This window comes from Corvus hawaiiensis, chromosome Z (assembly GCF_020740725.1).
Source record: "Corvus hawaiiensis isolate bCorHaw1 chromosome Z, bCorHaw1.pri.cur, whole genome shotgun sequence".
NCBI classification, from domain to species: domain Eukaryota; kingdom Metazoa; phylum Chordata; class Aves; order Passeriformes; family Corvidae; genus Corvus; species Corvus hawaiiensis.
In genome coordinates, this window is record NC_063255.1 from 52,346,600 (window position 1) to 52,370,118 (window position 23,519).

Consider the following 23,519-nt stretch of genomic DNA (forward strand, 5'->3'; position numbering starts at 1 on the left):
ACAGGCAATCTCCAACGTAGGCTTCAGAAAACCATATCAACAGTACCCATGCCCCTTTTAATTTCATGGGTTGGTGATATGTGTGCCCACTGGAAGTCAGCTCTCCCATCCCCCTGATAAGAATTTCACATGGCATCTCTTGCAGCACTGTCAACATTCCAAGGTGATCCATCTCCGTGTTCATATCTTGTCAGCCTTACCGCCGTCTCAGTGCAACGGCTTCAATTTGGTCACATGCAGTGGAACAGTGTCACAAAGCTTGGAGTAGCTCTGCCTCACAGCCCAGCCATGTGTCAGAGGCAGCAGCACTCCAAGCTCTGAGCCTTCTCAGAGACAGGAGAGGATTGAACCTGAGCCTTGTCTGAGCCATTGAGCAGACCAGTCCCCACACTACTGGATGAACGAAGCTGCCACTGCAAATGACATCAATGCTAAAGGCCCTCCCAACAAAAGAAAACTCCACTCAATTTGAAGCAGAGCGTGTGAAGTTTTCCTTTCTTCACCCCTGAGCCTCCAGACCTCCTTACCCAGGCTGTAACCCACACTGTGTTATCCTTTGGATGCACAGTCTCAAATGACTGTGGTTAATCACTCGACTTTTTAAGTACTCCATCCATCACCCAGTGCCAACCCCAGGTCTCCCAAGTCAGCTTTCTGCAGCTCGCCTGGATTATCACCCTCTTCGATCTTCTAGGGGAGCTGTTCCTGTGATTCTCACTTTAATACGTTTCAATATAGACATGTCAGGCTGGCAAAGCCCTAACACTTGATTTGTCTAAAGCAGATAAAGCATTTTTTGAAGAGGCACATGGGAGTCTTTCACACCTATTCTTTCTGAAAATATTTTGGAGACAAAACACTTGCACTAAGCAGGAGAAATATAGAACTGCAGTGATTTTGTGAGTGACTAAAAATAGCATGTCATGGGAATGTTGGGGTTTTAGTTTAGTCTTAGGTTTTCCTGTTAAAGGAATTTTCTCCCATATGCATGTTGCTAGGGGACAAATAGCTGTACTTAAGAAAGACAAAAAGGGGAGTGGGGCGGGCCTGGCTACTCCTTTGTCTACACCTGGGTGTGGGGACAGTTCGTTCTGAGCGTCCGGAGAGAGAAGCTGCAGAGAAAGGAGCTGCTGCTGCTTTCTTTTTGGCCGTTCTTTCTTCCTGCTGGAAGCAACGCCGGGACCCCAAAAGCTGCTTTCCCTGCCCTGCTGGAGACCGAGCTGTGGCTGTCCTGCCCCGCTGCTGCTTCGAGCTTTCGCTACGCTGCAGCCCTGCTCGCCCTGCCTGCCTGGGCCTCCGTGGTTTTTCCCACCTGGATACATCTCGTCTGCCACCCGGGATTTGCGTTCGTCCCTGCCATTCCAGCCTGCTGTTCCTGAGAGCCCGGGATCAGCTGCCCAGCGGTTTGTGAGGCCTTTGTTCCATCCCTTCCCGGGATCCCAGGGCACCAGAGCCGCGGGTTTCCCGAGCTCGCTCCGGAGCGCCCCCTGCAGCCGCGGGGGAACCATCGCACCTGCCCTGCTCACCGGGAGCCGCCAGCGCCCCTGCCGGCTGCGAGCGGAACTGCACCCGAGGGGAAAGGGCCTGACAGCCGAGAAGGCTGGCACTGGGTTTGTGATTGCTGTTACTGCCAGAGTTGTTGTTGTTTTGTTTGACTGGTTATATACATATATATATATAGTAAAGAACTGTTATTCCTATTTCCCACATCTTTGCCTAAAGGCCCTTGATTTCAAAATATAATAACTTGGAGGGAAAAGGGGTTATATCTGCCACTTCAAGGGGGGCCTCTGCCTTCCTTAGCAGACACCTGTCTTTCAAAACCGAGACAGATCTTGGCACCCAATGTGGGGCACGAGGGCATTAAGAGATAGAGGTGAAAAGGAATAACAGTTCCTCGATAACTTTATTTTGTGTGCTGGATATTGGAACCTTGTTAGGCAGCACTATGTGGTCTAGTTTACCCTGGTTCGGGTGGCATGTGGCTGTGGCTATATTCTTCCCCTTTGCAGCTCCTTACTTGAGTATGGGTCCTCTGACTAAGGCTACCATTGCTGTTATCCAGCTTGCGTTATGGGTCGAGAAGGTGAGGAATTCATGGGTTTTTAACTTCCTCCGGAATGTGGGCTCATGGATAAACAGCTATCACACACTGAGCACATGTTTTTGGGGTTATGTTAACAATGGTACCTTCTGTGAGGAAATGACACCAGGGGAAGTTTTCTCCCAACCCCTCAACCAGTTCTTTGGGCCCACCCCATCAATTTTCGAAGGGTTTAAATTCCCTCTGAATACTAACCATCTGCTGCTGATAGGCCTACTCTATTTAGCATTCAAGGATAAGTTGAGATTGGCTTGGATATCTACCCGGACACCAGCCCCAGAGACTAGAGATCCTGCCCCAGAACCTGACATGGCCCCAGAGAGTAGAGTTCCTACCCCAGAGCCTGATCCTGCTCCAGAGCCTGACACGGCCCCAGACACTAGAGATCCTACCCCAGAACCTGACACGGCCCCAGACACTAGAGATCCTACCCCAGAGCCAGAGCCTGCCACAGCCCCAGACACTAGAGATCCCGCCCCACAGACTGATACTGCCCAACAGTCCACCTCAGAAATGGACTACCCAAACTGGGTGGGGGTACTGGAAAAAGGGATGCAGGAGATGTGCCAGGAGATGGGCCAGGTGCGCCAGGAGATGTGCCAGGAGATGGGCCAGGTACACCAGGAGATATGCCAATTGCTAAGGGAATACACCTCCTCAGCTAGTGAAAAACCCTCTCCCTGCCCCAAAGAGGGTGAGTCCGATGGTGCAGCAGTGGAACCCACGGATGTTACAACCGTCCAGGCTTCAGCTGAACCACAAGGGCAACCACAGCCAGCAGCGGTCGCCCCTGTGCAAAGGAGGAAGTATAAGACCAAATCAGTACGACCAGTTAATGATGATGGGCAACCAGGGCCCTCACAACCAGCAGGAGAGCCAGAGCCAGAAATCATTACTGAGTCCCTGTCGCACGACAGTCTCCGTGCTATGCGAAACAACATTGTGCGAAGGGGGCGTGAGCCTTATACCACCTGGCTGCTTCGGGTTTGGGACCTTATGGGCACAAGTGTGCAACTGGATAGTGGTGAGGCAAGGTATCTGGGATCGTTGACCCAGGACCCAGGTGTGGACCAGATATTTGTGAGGGAGCCAGGGCCTCTCTCTCTCTGGGAGCGGCTCTTAATGAGTGTGAGAGAAAGGTTCATTCACAAAGAAAGAATGCAGGAGTATCATCATAGAATGCAGTGGAAGACACTCGAGCAAGGGATCCAACAGCTAAGAGAGGTGGCAATATTAGAGGTACTCTTTGGGAAGGATGGACAGCATGATAATGACCCCGATAAGGTCAGGTGCACAGGACAGATGATGTGGAACCTGGCAAGGCTAGGGCCATCGCAATACACCACCTTCATTGCAACGATTGATGCTGACAATACCCGAGAAACAGTGGGCTCTGTTGCCAACAGGCTCAGGCATTATGACAGCATGATCAATGGCCCGCTGAAAGCTCATGTCTCTGCTGTGGTCCAGGACCTCAAAGAGGAGATGAAGGAGATGAGGAAGGAAATGAGGGAGGAGATGAGGGAGGAGATGAGGGAGGAGATGAGGAGGGTCAGTGTGGCACCAGTGCGAGTCACAGGCCCCCAAGTCAGAGCCCGTCGTCCCCCTGCTAGAGAGAGAGGGTACACCCCACGAGCTGAGCTGTGGTTTTTCCTGTGTGAGCATGGGGAAGACATGAGAAGGTGGGATGGGAAACCCACCTCTGCCCTGGCAGCGCGGGTGCGTGAACTCAGGGAGGGAGGCACTAACCGAGGGGGTTCCGCTAAGGTGAAGGTAGCCTCAGCCTCCCGTGACCGAGCTGCCAGGTATTACAGAAGGGAGGATGATATGTCAGATCCCCTTGAAGGTACCTCGAGCATGTACGCCCAGAGAAAGAATGATAACCAGGGCTAGAGGGGCCCTGCCTCTAGCCAGGAAGAGGCACGGGAGAACCGAGTTTTCTGGACGGTGTGGATCCGATGGCCTGGCACATCAGAGCCACAAAAATATGATGCATTGGTTGATACTGGGGCACAATGTACTTTAATGCCATCGGGACATGTGGGGACAGAACCTGTATCCATCGCTGGGGTGACCGGGGGATCACAGCAGTTGACCCTTTTGGAAGCTGAGGTGAGCCTGACTGGGAAGGAGTGGCAAAAGCATCCGATTGTGACCGGCCCAGAGGCCCCGTGTATTCTGGGCATAGACTTCCTCCGGAATGACTACTACAAAGACCCAAAAGGACTCAGGTGGGTATTTGGGATTGCTGCTGTGGAGGCAGAGGGCATTAGGCAATTGAACACCCTGCCTGGACTATCTGAGAATCCTTCTGCAGTTGGGCTCCTGAAAGTGGAAGAGCAACGAGTGCCAATTGCCACCTCGACAGTGCACCGCCGGCAGTATCGGACAAATCGAGATGCTGTGATCCCCATCCACAAGATGATCCGCGAGCTGGAGAGTCAAGGGGTGGTCAACAAGACCCACTCACCCTTCAACAGCCCCATCTGGCCTGTGCGCAAGTCTGACGGGGAATGGAGATTGACTGTGGACTATCGTGCCCTGAATGAAGTGACTCCACCGTTGAGCGCTGCCGTGCCAGACATGTTGGAGCTCCAGTACGAGCTGGAGTCCAAAGCAGCAAAGTGGTACGCCACTATTGACATTGCCAATGCATTCTTCTCCATTCCTCTGGCAGCAGAGTGCAGGCCTCAGTTTGCCTTCACCTGGAGGGGCGTGCAGTACACCTGGAACCGACTGCCCCAGGGGTGGAAGCACAGTCCCACCATCTGTCATGGACTGATCCAGACTGCACTAGAAAAGAGTGAGGCTCCAGAACATCTGCAGTACATTGATGACATCATTGTGTGGGGGAACACTGCAACCGAAGTGTTTGAGAAAGGAGAGAGAATAATTCAAATTCTCCTGCAAGCTGGTTTTGCCATCAAGAAGAGCAAGGTCAAGGGACCTGCCCGAGAGATCCAGTTCCTGGGAGTAAAGTGGCAAGATGGACGACGTCAGATTCCCACTGAGGTCATCAATAAGATCACAGCAATGTCTCCGCCGACCAACAAGAAGGAAACACAAGCTTTCCTAGGCGCTATAGGTTTCTGGAGGATGCACATTCCCGAGTACAGCCAGATCGTGAGTCCTCTCTACCTGGTTACCCGCAAGAAGAATGATTTCCACTGGGGCCCTGAACAGCAGCAAGCCTTCGCCCAGATCAAACAGGAAATTGCTCACGCCGTAGCCCTTGGCCCAGTCAGGACAGGACCAGAGGTGAAGAACGTGCTCTACTCTGCAGCCGGGAACAATGGTCTGTCCTGGAGCCTCTGGCAGAAGGTGCCTGGTGAGACTCGGGGCCGACCACTGGGATTCTGGAGCCGAAGCTACAGAGGATCTGAAGCCAACTACACTCCCACCGAGAAGGAAATCCTGGCAGCTTATGAAGGAGTCCAGGCTGCCTCAGAAGTAATCGGCACAGAGGCACAACTCCTCCTGGCACCCCGACTACCGGTGCTGGGGTGGATGTTCAGAGGAAAGGTTCCCTCCACGCATCACGCCACCGACGCTACTTGGAGCAAATGGATTGCCCTCATCACGCAGCGCGCCCGAATTGGAAACCCAAGTCGCCCTGGGATCTTGGAAATAATTACAAACTGGCCGGAAGGTGAGACTTTTGGGTTATCTTCTGAAGAAGAAGAGGAGCAGGTGACACGTGCCGAAGAAGCCCCACCATATAACGAGCTACCAGAGAGTGAAAGACAATACACCCTCTTCACTGATGGTTCCTGCCGAATTGTAGGCGCTAGCCGGAAATGGAAAGCCGCTGTATGGAGCCCCACACGACAAGTTGCACAGGCCACTGAAGGAGAAGGTGGATCGAGCCAATTTGCTGAGCTCCAAGCTGTCCAATTAGCTCTGGACATAGCTGAAAGAGAGAAGTGGCCAAAGCTCTACCTCTACACTGATTCATGGATGGTAGCCAATGCTCTGTGGGGTTGGCTGGAAAGGTGGAATAAGGCAAACTGGCAGCGCAGAGGAAAACCAATCTGGGCTGCTGAAGAGTGGAAAGACATTGCCACTCGGGTAGAGAAGCTATCCGTGAAGGTCCGTCATGTAGATGCTCACATCCCCAAGAGCCGGGCTAATGAAGAACATCGTAACAACAAACAGGTAGATCAGGCTGCGAAAATAGAGGTGTCCCAGATAGACTTGGATTGGCAACATAAAGGAGAACTGTTCCTAGCTCGATGGGCCCATGATGCCTCAGGCCATCAGGGCAGAGATGCCACCTATAAGTGGGCACGAGACCGAGGGGTGGATCTAACCATGGACAGTATCTCCCAGGTTATCCATGACTGTGAGACATGCGCTGCGATCAAGCAGGCCAAGCGGGTGAAGCCTCTGTGGTATGGCGGGCGATGGTCCAAATACAAGTATGGGGAGGCCTGGCAGATTGATTACATCACACTGCCTCAAACCCGCCAAGGCAAGCGCTATGTGCTCACAATGGTAGAAGCCACCACTGGGTGGCTGGAGACCTACCCTGTGCCTCACGCTACTGCCCGGAACACCATCCTGGGCCTGGAAAAGCAAGTCCTTTGGAGGCATGGCACCCCTGAGAGAATCGAGTCTGATAATGGGACTCATTTCAAGAACAGCCTTATAAACACCTGGGCTAGAGAACATGGCATTGAGTGGGTGTACCACATCCCTTACCATGCACCAGCAGCTGGGAAGGTTGAGCGGTGTAATGGACTGCTTAAAACCACCTTGAAGGCACTGGGTGGGGGGACTTTCAAAAACTGGGAGATGCATTTAGCAAGAGCCACCTGGTTAGTTAACACTCGAGGTTCCACCAGCCGAGCAGGCCCTGCCCAATCCGAACCCCTACAAACAACAGATGGAGATAAGGTTCCAGTGGTGCACATGAGAGGTATGCTTGGAAAAACTGTTTGGGTAAAGTCTGCCTTGAGAAAAGACAAACCCATCCGTGGGGTTGTTTTTGCTCAGGGACCAGGTTGCACCTGGTGGGTGATGCAAAAGGATGGAGAGACTCGATGCTTACCTCAAGAGGACCTTGTTTTAGGGTGAACTACCCATGGCTCTGTACTTGTATCAGTATCAGCATGTATATTTGTATATAATTTGGGTAATGCATAGATTTATATGGTTAAAAAAAAAAGTTAAGTTTCATGTAACATGTTAGTATGGGAAAAAATTCGGGGTGGATAATGTTGGGGTTTTAGTTTAGTCTTAGGTTTTCCTGTTAAAGGAATTTTCTCCCATATGCATGTTGCTAGGGGACAAATAGCTGTACTTAAGAAAGACAAAAAGGGGAGTGGGGCGGGCCTGGCTACTCCTTTGTCTACACCTGGGTGTGGGGACAGTTCGTTCTGAGCGTCCGGAGAGAGAAGCTGCAGAGAAAGGAGCTGCTGCTGCTTTCTTTTTGGCCGTTCTTTCTTCCTGCTGGAAGCAACGCCGGGACCCCAAAAGCCGCTTTCCCTGCCCTGCTGGAGACCGGGCTGTGGCTGCCCTGCCCCGCTGCTGCTTCGAGCTTTCGCTACGCTGTAGCCCTGCTCGCCCTGCCTGCCTGGGCCTCCGTGGTTTTTCCCACCTGGATACATCTCGTCTGCCACCCGGGATTTGCGTTCGTCCCTGCCATTCCAGCCTGCTGTTCCTGAGAGCCCGGGATCAGCTGCCCAGCGGTTTGTGAAGCCTTTGTTCCATCCCTTCCCGGGATCCCGGGGCACCGGTGCCGCGTGCTCCCCGAGCTCGCTCCGGAGCGCCCCCTGCAGCCGCGGGGGAACCATCGCACCTGCCCTGCTCACCGGGAGCCGCCAGCGCCCCTGCCGGCTGCGAGCGGAACTGCACCCGAGGGGAAAGGGCCTGACAGCCGAGAAGGCTGGGACTGGGTTTGTGATTGCTGTTACTGCCAGAGTTGTTGTTGTTTTGTTTGACTGGTTATATACATATATATATAGAGTAAAGAACTGTTATTCCTATTTCCCACATCTTTGCCTAAAGGCCCTTGATTTCAAAATATAATAACTTGGAGGGAAAAGGGGTTATATCTGCCACTTCAAGGGGGGCCTCTGCCTTCCTTAGCAGACACCTGTCTTTCAAAACCGAGACAGGGAACTTTTTCTTTTTCCCCAAGTCTGCAAAAAAGAAACAAAATAATCATAAATATGCTGTCCTCTTTTACACAGGACTCTATCTCAACCCTGAGATATAGTCATGAACTGTCAAATCACACACAGAGGCTTTCATAAGATGCAAACCTACAATTCTTGAATGTATTTTAGGTCTTTCTTTTTGCTTTCGGGTGTGGGTTTTTTCTGCCTCTGTCTACTGACTTCCACGTAAAAAATAACCTTAAATTTTTTCTTCTTTGCAGAAAACAGCACTCTTAACTTTCAAATAATTTAAAGGAATACAGGTTTTCATACAGTTTTGGACTCAACTTTTTCAACATCTCAGCCCTTAGACAGGCACATGCTATCTCAACCTACTCCCATGTAACAACCTCAGTGAAATCCTGCCCCACTGAACTTAATAGTATTTTAAGGTAAACTGCTATGACATTACCTGTTTTCAGAGACAGCCTAGCATAATCTACCAACATATTTTACACTTTTAATCTAAGGGATGAAAACGGTTTAAGAGCAAACTCAATGTCTCTGGTTTTCTGCTTGCTGCTGCAACTCTATTTAATTCTAATTCTGCAGTATGTATTTTATAGGTGCTATGCAATGCCAGCTGAAGGTTACCACAATAAAGCAGGAAAAAAGATGAGGACTACAAAGACATTGGCAGTGTATTTTAATTCAGCTGAAAAAAGTGAGTTCTGCTTTTATCATCCTTTGTATTTGGCAAAGGTTAGAGTTTATCTGTTTCACAGGCTGCCAGAATGCTGAGTAGATCCTGCCATTGTCCCAGTGAACACTGAATTGCATATTAATTGAAGATCTAAGGCTCTACATCAAACAATAGAAGTGTAACCAAACATTGCAGACCTGGGACAGGAATGCCTCTAGAGGTAGATGGGAATGTTTGATTTAACAAGGCCCTTTAAATGTTTCCTTCAGAAAAATTGCTAAATCCCTTGTAATTTTGACAGTGTTTTGCTACTAGCTGCAGTTAAAAATTATTTTCTGGAGATTAGCGTGCTTACCTTGTGGTCATATCCAAATGACCAGAGCGAGGAACAGCCTCAGCATCCCAACTTCTAGGACTGCTTGAAACAACACATGTCATGAAGATTAAACTCCTCACCCCCTGTGAGGCCTATTGGTCATGCCCACAGGTGTGTTCTTACAGCTCCCTGATGAAAGGAGAAATAAGATGAGGGCCGTGACAAGAGCTGCCTCTCATTCTTCTAGGAGGTGTATGAGTGTTGAGAGGGCAGAAACCAGCTGCCAAGGGAGAGATGTAAACCAGCTCAGTGACATTTGTGCACTGCTTGAATAAACAGGTGAATTCACTCACACTGTAATGCATTAAGAATTTCTATCAGACACAGAAGACATCTCCTGGATATCATATAGTATTTGTACATAAAATAGAAGGAGGCAGACAGAATTGAGCAGTTCTCCAATAAGAGACACTAATAATATAATGTGTATCACTAGAAGTGGAAAAAAGGAATAATGCCAAGGAATTTAATGGATTCAAATCCATATAAAAATTGGCTTCAGAATGATTACAACATATTCGAGTTTCAGAAATTGATTGAGGCTGTTTATCTGAATAGATTTATTCTTTTATGGAAAATTGCATTGGGCTGGGCCCAGCTTTGCTATTCAGTCCTTCTTTTATAGTACTCCTGATGTAAGTGACAGAATTCCAGCATTTGTAAGTTTATTTCTTTATGTGTGACCCCTCTCAAGCATGATTTGTTCGTTCAAGACAACACTGTGACTTAAATCCGCATTTAAACAATACAGAGATAACTGGCAATAGTCAGTGGCTACTTAAGTCCCTTACTTTAGAAGTAGAGTCACAAACAGAGGTTAAAACGTGGATATGGTATCTTAATTACATGCTAGATGCCAGCATCCCTTTCTGCATCTGACCCCACCTAACTGTCCTCTGTGTACTCTGTGCCATTCGCACAAGATATTTTGCTGAACAAATCCCTACACATAATTTTTCCTCAATATATTCACAATGCAAAAGGTAAATAGTGCATGGATGTAGAAGATTTGCAACTGTAAGTGATTAATGATAATGCATGCAGTTTTAGTGAACACTCTTTAGCAGAGAATGGATGATAATCTTCAGCAAGCAATGGTTTAATTTTAGATGTGGTCCAGAAGTCCAGGAATCAGACATTTGAGTAGGAAGTAGCTTAAAGCACTACGTATCTGTCATAATTTTAGACTCTGAATGCCGGAAACTGCAGCCAGGAAAATTTGCATCCCAAGGCTGGATATCATCCAGAGAAGATCGTCAGGCTCCAAAAACTTCTCACAGACTTACCATAGCAACTTCCATCTCTACCTCATCCATATAGCTGACTCTTTCCTCCTGCCCAAACTTTGGGGATGTACTCAGAGATACTTCCAGTAAATACATAGGGCAACTGACCCTTAAGACTGCAAAGGATTGGTGAACTAAAAGATCTTAAGGCTTTATGTCCATATTTAGCAAACAGACTGTAAGTGACATAGGTTTCTTGAATTTATTTCTTTTCTCGTGGGCCTATAACTGATGTGTTACAGAGACTTTGTCCTGCAGCTACTGAAATCAAAACAAAGAGGTCATGGGCTTGACTAATAATCTATTACTAAGTGTCTCCTCTGTGTATTAAACACACATAAAACCTGTGATCCTAAGACCTAGCAATAAAAATGGGGAAAAAATTAGGAATTTTTTTTTAAATCTGTGAGATGAGGGAGGTAAATTCAATGAGGTAAGACCCACTCTGTATAAAATGTCTACATCTTGCTCCTATCACTATAGCAAAATTATTTTGACTGCTGTCTATATTTCATCAAATTCTTCCAAATGTAAACTTCATAGTTACTATTTACAGACACTAGCATTATACAGGCTATAAGTTCTAAAGAAAGTGCTGTTGTTGAAATGTTCAGTTCCATAAACAATTAAGTGTGTGCAAGAGCATCATCTCTTTAAAAAAAAAAAAGTTATAATGTAAAACTTCAGTTCCTGAGATAGAAGATACTATTTGTGATTTAGCCATAGGTTCAGAGGTGACTAACAAGCCCCACCCTGATTCAAGATCTAACAATAAAAGCATGCTTCCCAGGTAGTTCTTCCAAGACAAATTACAACTTCAAAAGCAAGAGTGGCTCCATTCACAAAATAGGTAGAGCTGTCAGATGGAAGAAAACATAGCAACCAAGAAGCATGGCAAAATGGATTTTTTTTTTTTCCAGAGGGTGATACGTACAGTGCAAAGTCAACTGGAACATATATTAAAATCTTTTACCGAGTTTCACATATGTATTGCCACACAAAATGCAAATAAGGAAAAGAGTGTATTTAGTCTCTGCTACATTTTTTTTATTCCCTCATTCACCCCTACACTAATTCAGTCCTGGTATTCCAGTCATATAACTTGAATGCCGTTAATTGTGTCCTGGAACTCTTTCTTCAACTCATCCAAAAAAAAGTTAATTGTTCAGCCGGTTTGGCGATAATGGTTACATAGAAGTCCCACTTGCACCAATCTGCATCCAGTATATTACTTCTTCTTCAGAAAATGTTGTCTTCCTCCTGCTAATTTGCTTGTAAAAACAATAAAAGTGCCTCCCACTCTTGTGTACAGCCACATAGTTCAGATGGGCCTTTTCACAGAGGTGGCAACACTTAATTACCTGTGCAGTTACACAAGCTAAGCTAATAAGGCTAATTGAGTTTTCCATGTCACACTGTAAACTCCTCTATAGAAGGGATCAGTCTACTGATCTAAATATCTGATAAGTTTTGCCTGTCTTCTAACAACTGATAGACATAATAAATACAGCAGTCACAGATTTTTAAAAATCCTCATTTACTGTCAGTTGCCATACACTACTTTATTCAATGCTTCCCTATCAAACTTCATCAAGTGAACATAGGGCATTTCCTACAGAGCATGATCATATTGCTGTATTTTAAGTTTGTAACAGAAACTCCTGTCTGGCAGCACACTGTTTTCCCATCCTGCATTTAGAAGGCTGGGAATTTGGGTCTATTAGTTAAAAACTAGATGTGGATATACAGGACTCACCCAGATCTTTTTTTTTTTTTGCAGCTACATATGCAGCACTGGAATACCCAGCTTGCTTTTTTCATTGTATTTCCTACCAAAGAGGAGCTCTAAAGAGACATTTCTTTGGCTGCTGAATGCTCTGTATTTTCCCTCTTCACTAATCACGCATACTGTGCAATGTAGAGTTTGAACTGCTAAGCGTAGTGTGATTCACTTTCTTATGTGAAAGAAAAGCAGGAGGACTGTTGCACTTCACATCAAAATCAGTGAGTTTGTAACTGCTGGGACTTTTAATGATTGATGAGAGCTTTGGCATAGTTTCTGTTTGGAAAAGAGGGCTTTGAACTGATGGATGAAATACCAAGAGGAGAGACTTACATAATGGGCCCATCTCCCCTAATCTCCTCACCAAAGAATACACAAGGAAGAAAAACAAGGAGTCCCTTGTAACTCTTGCAGTGACGAGCGTCTCATTTAATATATTCAGTTACTTATTAGTAGGCCAATATAAATCTAGCACAACAGTGTGCAAAGTCAGCAGGGGGTCTGAATCCTGATGTTATTTTTCCCACCACTGAATAAATGATTCCAACCACCAGCTTCAGAAGCTCATCCTCATTAGGATGTATGAAATGAGTGGAATAAGCACTGAGAGATTTATATTGTTCTGTATTCAATTTAATTAATAAGAGACGGTGCTGATTTCTGGAAAAAAGAAAGAGGCAGTGTCCATAGATTACTGTTCACCTTTCATTGTTCTCAGTGATAAAAATCTATCACAGCATGGCAACCTTAAAAAGCGCACTCATAATTTTCTAATCCTACTGACATTCATTAACCAGACCTCTTAGCAACATGCATATTATAATCTGCCACCATCACTAAGGTCACTGTAGAGTTTTCATTGCAAGCCCTCTACTTACAAGTAACTCTGACAATTTAAGGATAACCAAGGAGTATTTTTGGCTGCAGTCTTGTCCACTTTTAAATTCTGGACAGGCCAAACCAAAAAAGAACCACATGAATACCAAACAAAACAAAACCAAAACAAACAAGCAAACAAACAAACAAACAAAACACACAATTACCTGTTGTTGTGTCAGACACTGGCCTGACAGCAATTAGTACAGTTAAAGTCACTGTGAAAACAGTTCTCAAGAGGTATGAATTATATATTCATTTAATTAGCATAAAGTAGATAGTGGGAAATGTGGGGTTTGAATGTCTTATCTGACATGCAAAGACAACACCAAAATCAGGACTTGAGCTTGAAAACTGCTGTCTCGTTACACTGAGGTCAGCTACAGTTTGGCCACTGATTCAAGTGAGACCAAGACTTGAACCAGACTTTACAGTTTAATGCCCAGCAGGTGTTTTTAATTCTATTTTACACTTATGGTTTCGCTAGTTTTTTGTTTTCACAGAGTTAGGAGGCATGGTTACAAACTGGTTAATGTTACCAATTTTATCTTTTGAGTGATGTTTGGGTCCCATGAAAGTCAGTGATGAAACTCCCAAAGACTTCTCTAAGTCCACTTCTTTTCCCCAAGCACTTTAGCCCACATCAAACATAGCACGTTTATAAATATACTTTGATTTTTATTTAACTGAACATCCAACTTAAAGATTTCAATTGAACACAGGCCCAAGCAAAAATTTAATACTCTAACATCAAGTTTTATTTGTGTCTTTGACATAGTGTATAAGTAGATATTAAAATGCACATATGTTTTCTGCTGATTTTCTGTGAAAAGTAATGCATATTCCACACAGGGCTGAAAGTATAATCCAAGACACATCCACAGGAAGTTCTTGCCAAAAGTGAGGAACAATGTATCTTTAGGACAGACCAAATAAAGAGTTAGTCACCAAGAATATTGCTATAAATGACACCCTGGGCAATAATGTTAATTTGTTTTTCAGATAGTGGGAGTTTCATTACTGATGGCACATAAATGAGGATGCCTGTGCTTTATTGCGTGAAAGCTGATGTCTTCCTCCACATTTCTTCTTCTTTATGCATAGTCTTGCATTTCTCCTAGTATGAGGTATTCTTCTTTATCTACTAAACTTCCACACATGCACGGGTAAGTACACGCTAAAAGACTGGTAAAAAGTTTGGTATGGTGGTTTACGGGAAGTACAACCGTTTGAGTCAGAAATCAAATATGCATCTTCAAACAGTGGAAACCCTCTTTTCACGGTGAATTAAACAGATTTCTCCCAGCAGTCAGTTTCTGCGTGGCCTCTTGTCCTTTATGTTGAAACAGTGACTAACCTTCCAAAAGGCTTTCACTCACTTCCTCACAATTTTGTTGCACTAATATCAGGGCAGCAGAGTGACTGAAACTCAGTTAGGCAGGACTGGAATGTCTAGGCTGTGATTTACCTGGGAGAGTCACAGTTGGGAGCAGCAGATAGGTAATGATTGCCAGGAATGAGCAAACACAGGAAGTCTCTGCTCTCTTTCCCTTGTTCCCTGTTAATAGTGCAGGCTTCATTAGCAAATGCTTTTCAGCTCTAACAATCACCAGGAAACTCCAGACTACCTGGAGCCTGGAAGGAGGGAGGAAGGGAGGGGTTGCACCTCTCATCATCATCCTCAGATGGGCCAGAGGCTATCACATCTGCACACAGTAAGAAACATCTAACTCTTCACGTACTTGTATGAGCTTCAGCGTGACTTCTTACTGAGTCAAACTCCTTTGAATACAGGTACCATTGGCAGAGTACAGATAATTATCTGTAAAAATTCAGACTACCAAATGTGTATCTCCAGAATTCTTATTACTTTCCTTCACCTAACATAATACCAAAAAGCCAAAAGAGAGCTCTTTCTACACCACTAATGGAACTAGAGCTAGAAACACCATCTGGTCCGTTTTCCTCTTAGGAAAAGGGATTACGGACAAGCAGACGAAGGAAAATATAAATTTCTGGTCTTTTTCCTGAATATCTTTGCTAGACAGCATTCTCAGAAATCACTCAAGAGACCTCATCAACTCCCCACTGCAACCCATAAAAACCACACTGTGTTACAAACTTATGACTCATCCCATGTTTTCGATTTGAGACAAATAAATTTCTGCTCTTCTCTGGGAGAGACCAGGGACATTAAACCAGCCTTGGCAAGGGAAGGTGCACAGAGAGGATGTGAAAGACATGTTTCCTTTCACCTGCTGATCTCACCTTGCTCACAGCTGTGAGCCAAGAGGAACCAATCTCCATCCAGCCCACCCAGAGATGAAGCCTGTCAAGCTGCTGCCTTTCTAGACTGATCCCATGTCCTGGAGCACTGTTATTTCCTGGTTATACTGTGTGCTTTTTCCACACAGAATTGGGTCCAAATAGTTCATCAGAGTCTATTAGGAGGTAGCTGACACTGATGAAAACTGCTTTGCCAAAAGCAGGACACAGCTTCTTCCCAAAGACTGTGTCATGTCTTTTAACACATTTTCAGGCACTCCTCTGTATCTTAGCAGGCCATAATGTGCTTGACATCAATTCCTCATTTAGTATGCAAAAATATTCATATTGTTTAAAAGCAAGTGTAAACCTAGAGCTACTCTGTCTCTCATTTTGTGTTGTTTTAGTTCAGTAATCTTTCAGGATAGAAGGATAAAACCTGACTAAAAAGGTAGTTGTCAATCAGCTGCTCAATGGTAAAGGTCTAACCAATTCCATTCTTCCTTCCCTGCTTTATTTTATCTTGCTAATCTTCTGCTGCACATACAGATTATTTGCTTTCCACTCTCTTTGGTCCTCTTTCTACTTATCACCTTCCTCCATCACTCCTCTCTGGTTGTCCTCCTTCTTGCCCACTGCATACTCACAAATCCTCTCAGCTGGAGCCATCTTCCAGACTCTTCCATTTTATCTTGGCTCCTCTTTTCCCCTCTGTCCTACTCCTTCCTCTTTTGTCAGTTGCAAACCCTTTCTTCTACTCCCTGTCATCAGTTTGAGGGTTAAAAAAAGAAAAGAAAAGCTGGATGAGAGTTAGTGTTATGAATTGTGTATGTGTGTGTTGGGTAGGAGGATGGAATAAAACCTCTTTATTTCCAATACTGAAACCATTAACAGTTTCTATTTGGTAATATTGTATTGCCTGGCAATTCCATTTACTGGGTGTTCCTAAGCTCAGTTCAGCTGAAGGGACACTGAAAGTAATGATTTTGACTTATTAAACTAACTACTTTTTATTATTCAAAATTTGGTTTGCTCTCAGTTTGGTGTAGTAATTGTATTTAAAACATTTTTATTATACTATTTACTTGTTTCAGAGCTGTCTGTTCAATTATGATAATTTTACACTTAGTTACCACACATAGATATGAAATGTTCATTGTTTTTTTGGGGAGCCACTGCAATGTTTCACTTTGAACCCATTTATCTACTGCAAGAACATAGGCAAAGCCAAAAATAAATCTTTCTTCACTGTTTTCCTTAAGCTCTTGATCAAGCCTGATTTGAAGGAATCCTGATGAGAACAGAGGATTTGCCTCAAGAAAGCTATGAATTCAACTTAACTTTTCAATCAAAATACATTCTACAAGTTTTCAGAGAGTCTTTCAAAGAGAGAGACTTCTTCACTTACTGTCCAGACAACTCAGTAGTTAGCATCAAACCTTAATCATACAGAGAAACAGCAGCTGAGAGAAACATTTTATTCTGTTCAATTCCTCATTGTACTCAAAAAGAGTGCAATACCTAAGAACAATGTGGAACAGCTGGGGGTGTGGATCTTCTGAAAGAGTGAACTAAAAACAGAGCACATTACTTGAAATAAAATCACCATTAAGTAAGTGAGGAGCATGCTGTCTTCTCCCATAGCAAAACTGAGGGGAAAGAAACCTTGAAAACTCTCTTCAGATGCTCTCTCTATAGTTTCCAATTAATTTTCCTCTTAGAGAGTCTAACTACAAGAGACTAATGTGAGATCATCAACATCCAACGTGTGAAGAAATTAAGTTTCCCTTTATGGAAAATCCAATAGAGTTCAATAGCAAATAATTTTTCTAGTGACTTGAACTTAAGTGCCTACGCAATACAACAGATCAGTTATATGCCTGTTGTGGAGTTCTCCAGGCTAGTTTAAAATTACCATAAAATCCCTTCCTAGTGAAATTTTACAAAACACATTAGCAGGTGAGATTGTTACGGATGCACTACCATTAATAAGATTATGTTAAACAGGAGGATTTGGCCCATGTGTGTTTAGAGTAATTTGATAATGAATCACTGCAATTTTCTGTTGGTTTTAACAACTGTTAAATTCTGCATCACTTTCCCATATTGATCTTACATGCTCTGTTGTTTTCTCTGGTTTTTTAACAGGGAGCCACTCCCTTCACCATATGGTCCAGCCACTATCCACAGTTTTCTCTCCTTATTTCACCATAATGTAACACTCTCCTCTTCTGGGAACTAGATGACACAGTGACATGCGAATGTTGCTCACAGTGCAACATGAATTTCTGCTGATTTTTCTGGCACAGCAGAGCAGGAGCTGACCAGGGCAGCCTCCTGCATAAAACATCTGCTCTGAAGCCTTGTTTGCCTTCCAAAATCCTCCATAGTTGTAAAGACCAACCTGCACAGAACTGGCACAGAGACACTCTGGGTTCCCAGCAGAGGCAAAATTTTCACTGGTACTTCCAGTGAATATTTCAAACTACTTCGCTGAACTTTGAATACTCTGGGTGCTCCTTGTTGAGCACATCCCATGTCAAGCTATAGTCATCTGAATACCCACTTGGAAGATGTCTGAAGCAAGCGATTAAGAAAAGCAAACCCATATATGCCATCTAGCAACCTAAAAATGTGGCATTTCTGGTAAGGTCCTTATTCACAGAAAGAATTTTGCAAGGATTCACCAACCATTAAAAATCACATCCATGGAGGAACCTCATTACTCTTAATCTCATCTCATTTTACATGTTCAGAAAGAGACATAAAATGTCTAGCATTCATACTTTTAAACTATGAGCCTGACTCTGCACAAGTTAATTGGGCAAAAGACCTGTTGCCACTTTACACTAAGAGGCTGGGAATTGGGTATGTTCTGATTTTTACAAGTCTTGTTTCCTTTAGCTGCACTAAGTACAGCTATGAGCTGATAAAAAAATCTCCCCACTTTCAACCACATTTTCGGAGTTTGATGAATTCCCCTGAAGTGGTTAAAAGAAAGATCTTACTTTTCTCTGTGTAGGAGTAATTACTTTGCCAGGCATTCAATAATCTTGTCTTGACAAATATCATATTTGCAGTTTGATGAGATTTCAGTATTGCTATAAGATTAAAGAAGTCAACACTTATTTTATATTAAGATGTGCTTGCACTCAACATTTTGGTTTTTATTTGTGGTGAAATATATCTCCACAGGTAAAAGCATCTCCTCTGATGTTAAAGTAGGAAAGAGGAAAAAGGAGTACAAGCACTCCTAAGATTACAGGCTTAAAGTGCCTCGTGGACATCAAAACTATCTCATACCTTCCTTGGGGCAAAACCCCCTAGTATTTCCCAGACAGCTGCCAAAGTCCTCAGCTCTGCCATTTGCACTGTTTCTTGGCAATGTAAAACACTGCTGCACTTTGAACTTTTGAAATAGTGGCAAGAACAAGCTGAACTGAATCTAATAGTAACAACTGGAATCACGCAATGTTGCATATATACTGCATACATGTTCAATGTTCTGGTGTAGGAAGGTAGTGAACGGGGATGAGCTCAACAAGGTGCCATTGCACCACTACAGTACCCCAGCTCCTGAGAGGTGTGTATAACAGAATGCTGTTCCTACAATCACATGGCTCTGGGAAGATAGGACAGTAGAAAATATATATTATACAATGTGGGGCTCAGCACACAAAGTAGCATCAAATTCTGAACATCCCAACTGAAAGGGGCAGTTGCTGCCAGGGAAGGAGACCCAAATGCCCTTCCCCCATACAGGCCAGGTGTCTCACAAACATATTTCACATGTGATTAGGAAGGAGGAGTAGAGGTAACATTTTCACTTGAACTAACATCAAATCTTTGATAAAGACCTACTTTGCAAAGGGGTTGGAAGGTGTTGTAGAAGTTCTCTACAGCCTGTGGGAATTGTTCAGATAAGGATTTTAAAATGCACAGCTCCATGGAGACCTCACCAAGAATTCCTGACTGGAAAATCCACCACACTCTACTGCTGCAGCTGCCAAAAAGCAGCCAGTGAAAAAAAATATGCCTTTTCCCACCATTAAGGGTAATAATTCCCTTCCCCAAGCCCATGTGAGTAGCCCACAATTGTTAACTAGTCTAGGCAAAACAAGTAAGTTTGTGTCTCTGTTTTCAGAAAATCTGACAGCATGAAGAATTGAGATTGACATTAAAGTTCCACAAAAATAGCCTAGAAAACTTGGTGGGAGAGAAAAAATCAGGAGAATAGTTTATTGGATTGAGTAGTGAGTGAGAAAGGGAACAGGGAGTCAGGTAAAAGAAATGAGGGTGGGGTTTCAAGCCATGAAGACACTTCAGAGTCTGTAGAGTAAAACGAGTGGCAATGAAGGACAGAAGAGCTGGGTGTCATTTTTGCAGAGGGCTAAATGGAAAAGGACTACAGTGCATGATTTAACTGAAGTTAGGCAGTGCAGACTTGGAAATCAAAGACAGGGAAAGGAAATGGATGAATGAAAAACAATTTTGTAAAAACCCATGAATATAAAACTTCTAGTAATTGATGCCTTAGCTAGTACCAGTATCTAGAAAATAGGATTTTTTTAGTGTTGCTTCTTCCAGAACTCTTATTGTATAAAAATCTGGTCTGTATTTTTCAAAAGCCTAAATATAGGATGGGAAAATATTCTCTGTCAGAGAGCCTTTTTTGATTAATGAAGAAACGCAAGTGTAAAATAAACCGCTCAGTATTGTGGAAATATTTGTGAAGTATCTGAAGCACACAGTAAAGACCAAACTTATATCTGCTTACAGTTCAAACCCACAACAAAGTTGGTGGCAGTTTTGAACACCTCAAAATGTATGTAGTGATTGAACATAATGTAATGATCAAATGTCAGCCTTAGCTATTCTGAAATGGGTATTCCCCACAAATCCTGACTATGTTCAGTCTCTGATCTCATTTCCTGACAGAGGAAGAAGTGCCATGATATGACTGAGGGCCTCTTTGTGGAAATGGGGTTAGGGGTCTTGGCAAATCAAGGTACATCCATCTGGTTTACCCCCCTGACACACGCTTGGGTACCCAGAAATTATTTATACCAGTTGAGTTTCTCTAATTGCTTTCAGATCCAGGATAAGTTTGTTTCACTAAAATTTATCTGTCCCCAGCAATTACTCTGTTTGGTGCAGAACTCACTTCTGTTTTAGATTTTCAGGGAAAGTAAGAAAGAAAATATATATTAGGTCTCAGATCCTTTGGTCATAAAATTACCCTAAGTATACATTCAGTTTAAACTGACAGAAAGGAAAGAAGAAACTTTTCCTTGACACAGATGAAGGTTTTCCCTTGTAATCTACTAGCAAATTGAACAACAACTAGAAATTGAACGGATGTGTGGTTAATTTTAGAACCCAAATCAAATACAGAACCAAAACCAGTGTCTTAGAGTCCTTTCATTATCTGCAAAAAAAAAAAAAAAAAAAAAAAAGGCAGAAAAAAACCAGCTGCCATAAACAAGTAATTATTTTCATTTTAATGCCACACTTCGTGACCTGACAGCAATTCTCCTAGTTGCATTCTGTCCTTTCACTTATCTGGTTAGAAAAAAAAGCATAAATCATGTTAAAGCAATTGCACATGCAAATGAATCCCCTGGAAACAAGATACCTTCATGCTGAAACAACTAAAGGCTCTCCGCAGCCTTAACTCCGGTGATATCTAGAGGGTGGAAATCACTGTTAAAACTCGAGGAATCGTATGTTGCCGTCGAAGAAATGAGCACGCGGATTTTCATCTCACCTACTTGGAGCTATTTTGCAGGGTTTACAGCGTAGCCCGCTCCCATAGTTCAGGGCGTCCGCAGGACGTCCCAGCCCTGATGCTCTGAGAGGTCAGCGGGGCGCGGGAGGAGTGGGGGGCCGGGGAAAGCGGGAAGCACAGGGGCGCGGAGGGCCGGATTCAGGGGCGAGCGGCTGAGGCCCCCGGCGGGAAGCCCGCGGGCTGGGGCTGAGCGCCCCGGCGGTGTCTGCCGGCGCGGCTGAGGCTCCGCGCCTCCCGCCCGCGGCGACGCCGACCCGGGAGCGCGGCGGGCGGGGGCGGCGCAGGGCTCCCGGCGCGGCGGGTGCGGAGCGGTGCCCAGCGCAGCCCCCGCAGCGCCCCGCGGCCGGGACGGGGGGATTACCGCCGGCGGCAGCGGCGGGGGGCCTCGGCGCGGGGACGGGGAGAGGGGGGATTAATGTATTAGCGCCGCTTGCTCCTGCTCCCGGCTGGATCGGCTCCTAGACAGGGATTAGCGCAGCCAGCGACCACCGAGGCGGGATTGAGACAGTGGTAAGGCGGAAAGGCGATAAGCGGATGGCCACGCCGCCCACCTGCGGCCTCAGTCTCCGCTCCCCCAGGGGACGCGCGGGATGCGCCCAAGGGGGTACAGCCCGCCCCAGCCCCACGCGCGGGGCTTCGCTGCCGCCCCGAGCCCCGCCGCAGCCCCGGATCCCGCGGAGAAGCGGCGAGTCCTTCGGGGGGCTGCCCCCGTCCCGCACCGTGCTCTCGCCGCTGCCCCGGGCGGCGCAGCATACTCCGGCCGCCCGCGGGCGTCCCGCGCCCCTCGCCGCCTTTCCGCGCCCTGCCGGCGCGGAACCACAGTGATGGTTGGAGGCGGCGACAGCTCCGAGGGGACGGGCGAGGGCCGGGGGCGGCCGGTCCCCTCCGCAGACACCTGCTCGACATAAGCGCGGTGACGCTCGGTAGCAGCCCCGAGGTGTCGCTGGCAGCAGCGCCGCCGACAGCGAGCGCCGGAGCGCGGCCGCCCCCCGGGGGTCCCTCACGCCTCGCCCGGCGCCGCCGCGACCCCGCCCCGGCCCCGCCCCCCGCAGGGCGGTGCTGCCGCGCGTGCCCCGCCCGCGGCGGGAGGGGCGGGGCGGGGCGGGGAGCGGGGCGCGCCCGCCCGCCCGCCGCGCTCCAGTCCCGGCTTTGTCTCCGCCTCCGCCGGCGGAGCCGCGTCCCGGGGGCAGCGGGGGGGCGGCGGGAGACGGAGAGGCAGCGGCGGGAGAGCAGCGGGACACAGGGACAGAGAGAGAGGCAGCGGCTCCCACGTCTTCGCCGCGCACAGTCCAATGCCCGGCAGCTCGAGGCGAGCAGCGACTACGCTTTCCTGCCGTGGCACAGCGAGTGCCTCCAGCCTCGGAGTTCTCCTGAAGCAGCCGTCACACCGGGAGCACTTTTGGTAGAGAGGGACCAGGAGACCCCGAAATGACTTACCTCCCAAGGCGCGACTGAAGGGGACTTACTGGAGTGGAACCGTAGTGGAATTTGGGTCTGGAGAGGAGTTGCTAAGGCATTTTTTTTTCTTTTTCTTTTTTTTTGAATTCTTCTCCCTGATCACTCCCCTCTTCGCCCATCATTGGAAATGAACAAATTGCTTTTGCAATTCAGAAAGTAGAAATATTAAATATACCATCCCCTGGGAAGTACTCATGTAGTAATGACAAAGGATTGCAAAGGAGAGAGTGGCTCCAGTTTCCCAGAGAGATCCCCTAAAATGGATTACTAAATGGGACACTACATCAGCTAGTTGTCCTCTAGCTGCCCAGATACATGCACCGAAAAGGTACAGTACCCCCCTGTCCGTACCCCTACCTTATGTTCTGCGATTGCTCGGAAGGGAAGACTCCCGAATCGCCCGGCAGGCTCGGAAGGAGCGAGGGTGGTGTGTGGTTTGAGGCAGGCTGCTGCCTTCTGTCTCGACATCGTTTGCAGCGCCTAGGGAGGAGGAGAGCCGCCCGCAAGTGCACACGCTGCGCTTGCTGTTGTCACTTTCCCGGCATCTCGTGGCTTCGTCTTTCTTTTCGTTTTTTTTCATTTCTCCCCTCTTTTTCTTCTCCCCCCCCCCTTCCCCCAATTGCCTAACATGTTATCCTCCCTCCTCCAGCCCTTGGCACGGCTTGCATGCGCCGTGCTGGGGCTCCTCGCCTCCCATCCCCGAACCCAGCTGGCAGAGGGTCGCGCCCGCTGGGACACCGTGGGGAGCTGGGCAGCCGCGGGACGCCGCGGCCGGGGCC

General features: G+C 46.3%; 1 protein-coding gene and 1 long non-coding RNA gene across 5 annotated transcripts in view; one reads left to right on the forward strand and one right to left on the reverse strand.

Annotated features, from left to right (window-relative positions):
- LOC125319456 overlaps positions 1–23,317 on the reverse strand; it is a 40,932-nt gene extending 17,615 nt beyond the window's left edge. The window contains exon 1 of the long non-coding RNA XR_007200737.1: positions 23,098–23,317. This is a non-coding gene — a long non-coding RNA (uncharacterized LOC125319456). The remainder of the gene's footprint in view (positions 1–23,097) is intronic.
- The window catches only part of SEMA6A (semaphorin 6A), a 119,180-nt gene continuing 118,115 nt past the window's right edge, over positions 22,455–23,519 (forward strand). For 2 of the 4 annotated variants that reach the window (XM_048290638.1, XM_048290641.1), the window contains exon 1: positions 22,455–23,068. The gene's annotated coding sequence lies outside the window, so the exon portion shown is untranslated. The remainder of the gene's footprint in view (positions 23,069–23,519) is intronic. The other 2 variants (XM_048290642.1, XM_048290643.1) reach the window with 1 other exon arrangement.